Source organism: Cervus canadensis, chromosome 13 (assembly GCF_019320065.1).
Source record: "Cervus canadensis isolate Bull #8, Minnesota chromosome 13, ASM1932006v1, whole genome shotgun sequence".
In the NCBI taxonomy this organism is placed as follows: Eukaryota; Metazoa; Chordata; class Mammalia; order Artiodactyla; family Cervidae; genus Cervus; species Cervus canadensis.
Genome location: NC_057398.1, coordinates 70,554,051 through 70,564,364, shown reverse-complemented (window position 1 = coordinate 70,564,364; position 10,314 = coordinate 70,554,051). Strand labels below are relative to the sequence as shown.

General features: G+C 42.7%; 1 long non-coding RNA gene across 1 annotated transcript in view; it reads left to right on the top strand.

Annotated features, from left to right (window-relative positions):
- Nucleotides 1-1,217: 1,217 nt before the first annotated feature.
- The window catches only part of LOC122452559, a 34,750-nt gene continuing 25,653 nt past the window's right edge, over nucleotides 1,218-10,314 (top strand). Inside the window, exons 1-2 of the long non-coding RNA XR_006272748.1 lie at nucleotides 1,218-1,332; nucleotides 3,780-3,850. This is a non-coding gene — a long non-coding RNA (uncharacterized LOC122452559). The remainder of the gene's footprint in view (nucleotides 1,333-3,779; nucleotides 3,851-10,314) is intronic.

The following is a 10,314-nucleotide window of genomic DNA, read 5'->3' as shown; positions in this document are numbered from 1 at the left end:
ATATAGAGACAAATGGTAGGAGGGGGATTGGAACTCTTATTAGACTCAGACATCTTCCCCAGGGCATCACTCATCCACAGAGAACTAGGGGCAGGAGAATTTGAAGGGGGAAGCTCCTCGCTCAGGGGTTCAGCACAGGTCTCAGGGGTGCAGGCATCTGTGTCTTCAGGGAACTATCTACAATCCTGTCCCATAGCCATCACATCACTGTGTGCTCTTGGAAAGTCACTTGATCTCTCTAAATTTTAACACCCTCGACTGTAACATATAAGTTACAGCCCCCACTGTGTCCCTGCTTCCTCCACAGCAGGGCTGGGTGTCAGAGGACATGATAATAGATACTCTCCCTGAGCTGTAAAGCCTTGTTTCTGTGAAAAAGCTGAAGAGTAAGTTTCCGTCCCCACTTATTGGCGCCATCCAAATGCCCTCTTTGCTTTCAACCACCAGATGCACCTTATTCTTGCCATGGTTCAAGACTGAACACTTACAGAGCACTCATGAAGCACAGTCCTTTACTTTTCTACTTATTTATTTGTCTATCTATATTTATTTATTTGTGTGCATCTGGTCTTTCTTAGTTGTGGCACATGGGATCTTCGTTGCATCATGCAGATCCTTCGTTGCAGTGCATTGACTCTCTAGTTGTGGCATTTGGGCTCAGTAGTTGCAACATGTGGGCTTGGTTGCTCCGAGGCATGTGGAACCTTAGTTTCCTGACCTAAAATCAAACCCCTGTCTCCTGTGTTGTGAGGCAGATTCTTACCCACTGGACGCCAGGGAGGTCCCTCCTTTATTTTTCCAATATTTTACCCATATTTACTCATTTTCGGCCTCATAATACTAAAAATAGGCCATGTTAACATTTCTCCAGCTCAGCACAGGAAGCTGAGACAAAGAGGGATCCATACGTCTTTCCCAAGCACCTGCTTCTCCTGAACAGGATCTGAATCCGGCCCATCAGGCATGGTCACCATGCTCTGCTGAGCTTCTAGGTCTCAGTTAAATAGAGATGTTTGTCTGCACAGCCAGTCTTTGGGTGTTTTCAGTGCACATAAACTGTAGACCATCCTAAGCCCACCTTGGATTCAGGAAGCCCTGCTAGGCATCTGGTGAAGAAGGGGACCAGAGGATTCAATTGTGGATCAATGATTATTAGTTCCCATGTGGTCCTCTGCCAGCAAGATGTCAACAGCTCTCTCCATTTTAATGCATTTCACAGGATGCTTTGCCCAGAAGGCAAGAAGAACCATTCCTCAAAAGTCAAGAATATCAACCACCAGCTGAGTCAAGAGGTTTCATAGTTGGCCACCAAAATGGGTGACCCAGTTGAAGGTACTGTGGAAATTTTCTGATTAAGTTCACTCAAGAATAATTATTTTAATATGTTCAGTGCCTCATATTTAAGAAAAAATTGAAATATTAAGCAATGTTCTTTTATTTCATATTTTCAAACTGAAACAACATCAGTCGGTACTGTTTTAGCTATGGAAGGAAAGATGCCTTTAAAGTTCAGTATTTGCTTTGTGTTTAAGAGTGAATATCATCTCTAGCTATGGTTTTGACATTAGCTAATTTTTTAACATTAGATGTGATATGTTTCTCCATGAAGTCGTGTTTCAAGAATGCTTTAAATAATTAGGTTTTATTTAGAACAGGATTACATTGACATAAAAAGTGTATAGGCAATATAGACAATTCCTATATACTATCACTCCAGTTTCAGCTAACATATGTTACTAACTAATAACATATGTAAGGTACGTTTATTGCGATTAGGGAGAGAATATATTTTTAGTAATTAAATCCATAGTTCACCTAAGATTCTCACTTTGTGTTGTTACATTCAATGATACTGAAATTGAGCAGGACCGTCTGTTCATTGCCCCCCCCTCCCCCCACCCATTGTCCCTTTTCTCTGCCTGCCTTTTGCCTGTGGAAAACTTTAACCAGAGACAAGTTTAACCAGAGAAGACAAAAATACTGAAACAAAGGAAAACAATAAAAGGAGACTAAATAATAATAATGTAGTCATGAAGCACAGTCAAGGACCTTTAGTTCTTTCTCAAGGGCTGTAGATAATGTTCTGAGCCATATCCTGTGAGCTGTCTTACAGATACCAAAACACCAGGTGAGGAAGTTAACTACATGAAGACCAGACTATATCCAGGAATTGAGCTGTCACGATTCTGAGAACTGACCACAAGGAAATGGGAACAAGCACACCCCAGAACTGAAGATTAATTGCCTGAAACAACCAAGACGATGCTAGTCGGACTGCTGATGACCAGTTTGAGGATGACTGTGCTGTTTCTATGTAACCTCCCCTCCCACTCTGTCCATAACGGCTCTCACCCCCTTGTCGGGGGTGGGAGTAGTGGAGTCGGCCTTTGGAAGCTGTCTGCCACCATTCCCCCCGCCCCAGCTGCCAGCATCTGAAATAAATCAAACTTTCCTTTCTACCAACCTGGCCTGCTTATTGGCTTTTGAGTGGTGAGCAGCCAGACCCCCCACACATACTTTTCAATAACAATATTTTAAATATTAAAATTGTTGTTTATCACCATTATGGTAACTTATAGAAATCGGTACATTAACGCTCATGGTGTATTCTGAGTAGTCAAGAGACAGAAATGACCCAAAGACCATTGTGTGATGAATGAATAATGAAATATATACACAGAATGGAATACTATTCAACAACAAAAATGAATTAAGGATTGAAATATGCTACAAAATAAATGGCCCAAATGATGCAAAGATATATTATGGTTAGTGAAATAAGGCAGGCACAGAATGGCAAATATTGCATGATTTCACTGCTTTAACGTACATAGAATAGGTAAACTCATGGAAACTGAAAGTAGAAATTAGAAATTACCAAAAGAGAAATAGAAATTACCAAAGCCAGGAGGCAAGAGGGAAGGTGGATTATGACTTAATGGGTACAGAGGTTATGTTGGATCTGATGACAAAGATTTAGATGTAGATGATGTTGATAAGTACACAACATCATGAAAGTAGAAAATGCTATGGAATGTTTTAATTCTTACAAATTATGAAAAGAATAAATGCAATGTATCTTTGATCAGAGTGCTCAATTGCTAAGTTGCGTCTGACTCACATGAGCCCATGGACAGCAGCACAGCAGGCTTCCCTGTCCTTCACTGTCTCCTGGAGTTTGCTCAAATTCATGTCCACTGAGTCAATGATGCCATCCAAACATTTCATTCTCTGTACCCCCGCTTTCCTCTGCCCTCAATCTTTCCCAGCCTCAGGGGCTTTTCCAGTGAGTCTGCTCCTCACATCAGGTGGTCAAAGTATTGGAGCTTCAGCATCAGTCCTTCCAATGATTATTCAGGGTTGACTTCCTTTGGGATTGACTGGTTTGATCTCCTTGCTGTCCAAGGGACTCTGCAGAGTCTCTTCAGCACCACTGTTCTAAGCATCTATTCTTTGGCACTCAGCCTTCTTTATGGTCCAAGTCTCACAACTGTACATGACTATTGAAACATCATGTGATTTTTAGTGCTTCTCTTTGTCATACTGACAATTTCAAGTTGATCAGGTTCCCCTTAGCTAGAAAACTAAAGGTTTTCTGTCTCATTCCTGAAATGTACATTTCCATTGCTTTCCTCCACCCACCAGGAAGGTTGTCCAATAGATCTCAACCCACACTTATTAACCACCCACACCCATACACTGCCCCCGTGTGTCCACATTAGCAAGGTCTTTGCAGTCAGCATCACAGGTGTCCTGACAATTCCTCTATGTCCTCCTAGAGCTCCCTGAAGACCAGCTGGAGGAGCTATCCAGTTGAAAGTTGGAGGAAGAGTCTCTGCCCACCTCCTTGGTAAGTGTCAATTATTTATCTGAGGTAAAAGTGTTGCTTTATGTCTTTATTTTTCAGTTGAGTTCAGATAAAATTTCTCTATTCAAGACAACTGAGACATACAGTGTTTAATTCGGTGGATGAATGTTGAGTCTCCCAGCAGATAATTTATTCAAAAGGACATTTTTTAAAAAAATGACAACATCAATTAGAAACTGCGGTCGGGAGCACATTCCTAAGAAGAAAACTTTCCTTGAAATAAAATGTTCTAATTGCTGGTCACAATGGGCTTGAGAGGTATTTCGGGAGAAGCTCGTGCCTTTCCCACAGGCATCCTCTCTGTTTTCTTTTCGGGCTGTGGACTCAACAGCAAATCCCTTTGGTTTTCTGAGAGCAAAAAAGAGAATGAAAGACTTGTGTGCACAGCACCCAGATGCTGACACCCGCACACTGCTGTCTGCTCTCTGATCTCAGGGGCATGGTAGAGCCAACAAAAGCAATTTGCATGCAGGGACCTCCCTCTGCTGAGGAACAATCTAGCTGACGAAGGTGGGGTTCTCTTCCCGGCTCTGGTTGGAGAGGAGCCCTGATTCCAGGTGCCTACAGCGGGCGAGGGCTGGGAGCACAGAGCAAGAGACTGATCTGCCCACATAACCCAGGGAAGCTATGGGCAGATTAACAGTTGACTTTTGGCCCAGGCATTAGTGTGGGAGTCACCTCGAGACCTGCATCCTTCTGTCAACTTACAGAGAGTTGTGTAGCTTCATGTAGACAGTACAGGTCTCATCCATCAGTGCACGTGTCACTGCATAAACAGATAAGAACGGGGAAGATGTGTCATCGCATTGGGCAACATTACCTTTCAAGTGATCAATTCCTGCAGCACACACCCAAGGGATAGTGGCAACAAAGAACTCAAAATAAAACTTGATTTTTAGCCTGGCGAGCATGACTCTTACTGAAATCTCCCACCTGGATTACAGACAGTCAGAGCTTACTCTGTGCTTACTATAAGTAACTGTCTCACGAAATGTACGGTCCTTGTGAGTATGGAGAGACACTGACTCTGTGGACATGCACAGCCTGTATAGAAAAGCTAATATTGATAGAAAATATGATATTATTGATAGTGGCTGTATTTAAATAGTAAGAATTCAGTATTATCAGATCTTGTATATTTGATTTTCATTAAGACAAATGATTAGTGAATAAATATAATAGCATAGTTTACCCAGGATTGTCCATCCTCTAACAGAGTTAACTTTTAATCAAGAACAAAGTCACATAGAAAGCATGGTAAGTAGAGTAACAGCAACTGTGCATCTTGGGGGAAGAGTGATCTGGGAAAAATCAAGAGACCGTGGCAATTTAGTAGAAGCTCAAAATAAGCAGGAGGACTCATGGGTCTCTTTTACTGAACAGGATCATGTGTTTTAGAGTTTTCCCTTTTTGTTTTTTTTTTTTTTTTTGATTGAACATTTCCTTTTGATTAGGTTCCTCTATGCCAAAGCTCTGTTTTCATCTCCTTCCTCCTCTAAAGAGGATGGATGAACACAAGTTCAGCCCATGCTTACTAAACTTCCACATCCAAACCCACCACCCCATGTCCACACAAAGAGAAAAGCCCCCGAATGGTTCCCAAGCAGCCTCACCAGTGTTCAATCAGCCACTCTGTGTCCCTCGAGGTTTCACTGAGGACCTGCCAGTCAACCCAACTTGTGGCAGGACGGAAGAGACACTGTTTCTCCAAGGCAAGCTGTTTTTTGTTTTCAAAAAGTAGATTTAGTTTATGAGTATTTGAGGGTGTTCATTCCGGATATAGACGATTCCCTCGGTTGGGATAATGTGGAGTGAGAGTCTTATTACCAACTCATAGTGCCTCTGTTCACAGTACGTTAAAATTGTTAACATCTGTCACACCCTGTAGAGTACAGAATTCTCTCTCCTGCAGCAACTGTTCTTCTAGGAAAGGAATTTGGTAATGTCCAACCCAAATGGACTTGGAAGTTGCATCCTCCAGGCAAAGGTTTTGCCTTTCATCCTATGTGTGCTCTGATCTTGCTGGGTTCCCTGGGTTCCACCACTGCTTCTCATCAGGTTTTCTACTGTCCCCACATGAACCAAAGACTGTGCCTCCATGTGATTTTATCCGCATAGTGTCTTCTCTTCTGTATTTGGCCCTTTCTGCACGTGAAAGCAATATGTATTCTAGAATCTTTCACTTGGGGAGGAAAAGCTTTGTAGATGAGAAAGTTGAGGCTTTCTAACTGATTTTAGTGGAGAGGGCAAACTGATTTCAAATTCCTGCTGGGAATGAGTGTAGGGGCCCTGGTAATAGATAGTAATTTATAAATAGAGTAATATGGCTGATTACTGTGATTCCAGGAAGAAGTTGCATTATGGTTAATAGTGTACGTTTCTGTCCATGGCAATGGGTGTGACTCTGTGTATCATGTATAGTGTGATTTGTGTGTGTGTGTGAATATTTTTATGTTGTGGCTTCCTTGATGTTTGTCACCCTAAATGTCACTGTTACTGGTGTCAACTTCCCCACATAAATTCCCATCACCACTGGATGAGCGTGTATATGAAAGTAAAGTAAACACATTCACTGTATGCATTGATTATACGAAGTGAACATCCTTTAACCTGGAAGACAAATTTCATCACTACCCAAGAAGATGTTTACAGGAATATTTTTAATTTTTATGAATGTTTTTACTGACTGTGCTGGGTCTTCTTTGCTGTGCAAGCTTTTCTCAACTTGTGGAGAGCAAGGCCTATTCTCCAGTCGTGGTGCACGGCCTTCTTACTGTGGAGGCTTATTTGTTGCTGAGCGCGGGCTCTAGGGCTCTTGGCTGCAGCAGTTTTGGCACGTGGGCTCAGTAGTTGCAGCTTCTGGGTTCTAGAGCACAGGTTCAGTATTTGTGGTGCATGGGTTTAGTTGCTCTGCGGCATGTGGAATCTTCCTAGACCAGGGATCGAGCCTGTATCTCTTGCATTGGCAGGTAGATTCTTACCGCTGAGACACCAGAGAAGCCCTCCAGGATTTTTAATGAGCCAAACTGCATTTCAAAATCCCCCTCACTGGGTCAATCATGCCTTCATTTAATAGTAAATCTCATCTCTTAGTGGTCTTATTGCATTTTAATTGGTCATGATTCATCACTCTGCCATCTTCCTCATCCACAATCTTTCCTTTTAGAGCCTCTGAATGAATCCTCCCCCCTCATCTCAGGTACTTGGTCCTGGAGAGGCTCCTTCCTTCTGCAGGGAGCCCCTGGTGGTATCCACAGGCCAAACCCTTTTCTTGAGGAATCTGAGAAAAGAAGAGCCTTCACAAATAGATGGAGGAACTTCAGCCCAGTTTTGCCTCTTAAGCTTTCAAGCGTCCATCAGCCCTGCTAACTCTGTGCACTGTGCTGTTCAGCAGGTCTCTAGAACTTTTCCATCTTGAAACAAATTTTATAAACATTGAACAGACACTCCCTGTGTTACCTCCTCCCAGCTCTTTGAACCACCCTTCTACTCTCTGCTTCTCTGAGTTTTCCTTTAGAGACCTCAGGTAAATGAAATCATGCAACATTTGCCCTCCTTTGACTGGCTTATTTCACTCTTACCAGTGTCCTCCAGTTCTATTCATGTTGCTGCAAATGACAGGATTTCCTTCCTTATAAAACACTGAGTCACATTCCAGTGTATATACACCACATTTTCTTCATTGATTCATCTGCTTTTGGGCACAGGGCAGTTTTTCTCTCTTGGTGGTTGTGTATAATGTGGCAATGGACATGAGACTGTATATATTTTTTGGACATTGTAGTTTTATCTCCTTTGTACATGAACTGAAAAAAGTGATTCCTTGATCTTATGATAATTCTCTTTCCATTACGTGAAAATGACATGAGATGTTGTGAGAGGTTTCAGTATATATGTACATCACTTTTAGTAATATAGGAAGTTCAACAACATTAAATAGTCCAGTCTATGTATATGCTATGTCACTCCAATTACTTGTCTCTTCTTTCTTACAAGAGTGTCCTATGATTTTCAGTGTACAAATGTTTCACTTCCTAAGGAGACTTTTCCACTGCCTTGCTTGGGTCCTCTAGAGTCAGGGATGGGAAAGATGAGCTCATGAAGAGAGTGACATTTCCGCCCTCCCCTCTATACCTGCCCTCTGGTTACTTGTAGCACAGGAGCACTGGGTCACACCCTTCACCTCTGCCTACCAGGGGTCCCCCTACAGGGATTTTCTCTGGATCTGAGTGTTCACCTTACTGCAGGAATGTCCACAAGGACTTTCCCAATGCCTGATCTGGGTTCAAGAGCCCCAGATACCCACAAATGATCATCTCAGGCCACCCAACCTTCTGCAATAAAGAACAACTACAACAAGCAGTTCAGTGACTTTTCCTTGTCTTTGGAGCTCTTAGAGCTGAACTTTCCAGTGTAGTCATCACTAGTCTGACCTACCTATCTATAATGAACATATTTCAAACAATAATTAACTTTAAATTAAAGAAACAACAAAAATCATGCAATTGCTTGGTCACACTATCCATATTTCAAGTGTGTCCATAAGAGTTGGAATTTCAGGTTGGTAAGCTTGAAGGGAAGAGCAAAACTAGGCCTGTCAAAGTGTAAGGTTGAAAGGTGATTCTCTCAGCATTTCTCTCTCAGGTGAAATTTTGCAACCATGATCAAAGTCTTGTTGAAGGGCTCTGACTCCACAAAGCACAGGTGAGGCCTGAGAACCCAGAGGGAGGACCAAGGAGATGCTGCGTGAGCCAAGCGGAGGAGGAGAGATGGATGGGTCAGCTTGTATAATAACTGTATTACTGCTCATGGTTGTCTTTCCACAGAATGGAACTTGGAGAGCATTTGTGGTGGTGATGTGGAAGAGAGTGCAACTCTAAGGTGTGAGTTAGGGAGACAGGGTTCTCGGACCACTCAGGTTGTACCTGCTTATTTTGAGATGAAGGAAGGTGAATATGAACTTGGAAGAAAAGGAAAAGTGTAGAATTGTGATTTGATTTTTTCATATTTTAATGATGAAATAGAGCTATGTGTCCAGGTGCTTTGTTGTGCTGGAGAGTCATCCCTTCTTGCTTTTCCACTTAGAAATATCCTTTCTCACAAGACTCCTCTTTCATTGCCTTTTCCCTGCCAAATGTGAAAGCTTGGCATCTGGCTAGTACTGTAGGGTATTGTGTACAAGGGACTTTGTCTTCATCTTTCAATGCTCCTATGATAATCATATCCTAGTGGGCGCAAGTCTCATAGTTACTGAAGACCAAGTTCTTGCAGTGAATGTCAGGTGGTGGATGAGACGTGAACCCTCTCCCTCTGCACTTTCAGGACTTGTGGTTTCCCCTCATGTTTGTCCTCACTGTTTATTCCTCATATGAAGGGTGCTGTCAGGGTTGGATGAGTCAAAGCACACGTGCTCTGGAGTCCCTGCCTGGGCTGAGTCTCCTGGAGCTCATCTCAGCACCACACCTCCCCAAGGGTGCTGTGCTGAAGATGCTTCCCTGTGAGAGCAGTCCATGTCCCCCTAGAGACCAGCATGGCCACGGATTCTAGAGACTGTGAAGGGGCCGCTGGCTTTCTTTACACATTTGCTCATGAAGCCCTACTGACCTGGTCTCCTGGGACTGACCAGACCCAGGTCAGAGACTCAGAGCAGCAGGACACACGGTGACTGCTCCCCTTAGAACCCACTACTCCCTCTAGACAGCCCTGCTCCTGCTCCCCACACCCCAGTCCTGCCCGCCCTGTGACCTTTCCTCAGACGTTCCCAGGTGTCATCTTCCCAGTCCTGGCAAGATTAGGGTAAACCTTGGCAGGTACTGTGTGTATTTGAAGCTTCACTATCTGTAGAACTTTTGGGGCACCATTTCATACTAAGATAAATTGGACAGTTTAATTTTAATATTTTTTTCATCCTCTCTAAGAGGCTAAGAGTCTTATGTAGTTGTTTTGAGAATTAAGTTTCTCCCAGTTATCTAAATTTATCTCATGCCTAGGACACTTATTTGTTACCTGAAGTTGATTGTGTATCTAGGCTGTTGTGAAAAATGTTGCAGTAAATTTAGGACTGCATATATTGTTCTGTGATGCTGATTTAATTTCCTTTGTGTATATATCCAGAACTGTGTTTGCTGAATCATAAGATACTGTTTATACTTTTATAAGGAACCTTTGTAACTGTTCTTTGTGGCTCAGCTGGTAAAGAAACCAACTGCAATGTGGGAGACGTAGGTTAAATCCCTGGGTTGGGAAGATACCTGGAGAAGGGAAAGGCTACACACTCCAGTATTCTTGACTAGAGAATTCCATGGACTGTTTAGCCCATGGGATACAAAGAGTGGAACATGACTGAGTGACTTTCACTTTCCATAAAATAACTGCACAATTTACATTCCTACCAGAAGTGTACAAAGGTTTCAGCTCCCCACATCATGGCCTTAACCTCTTAATAT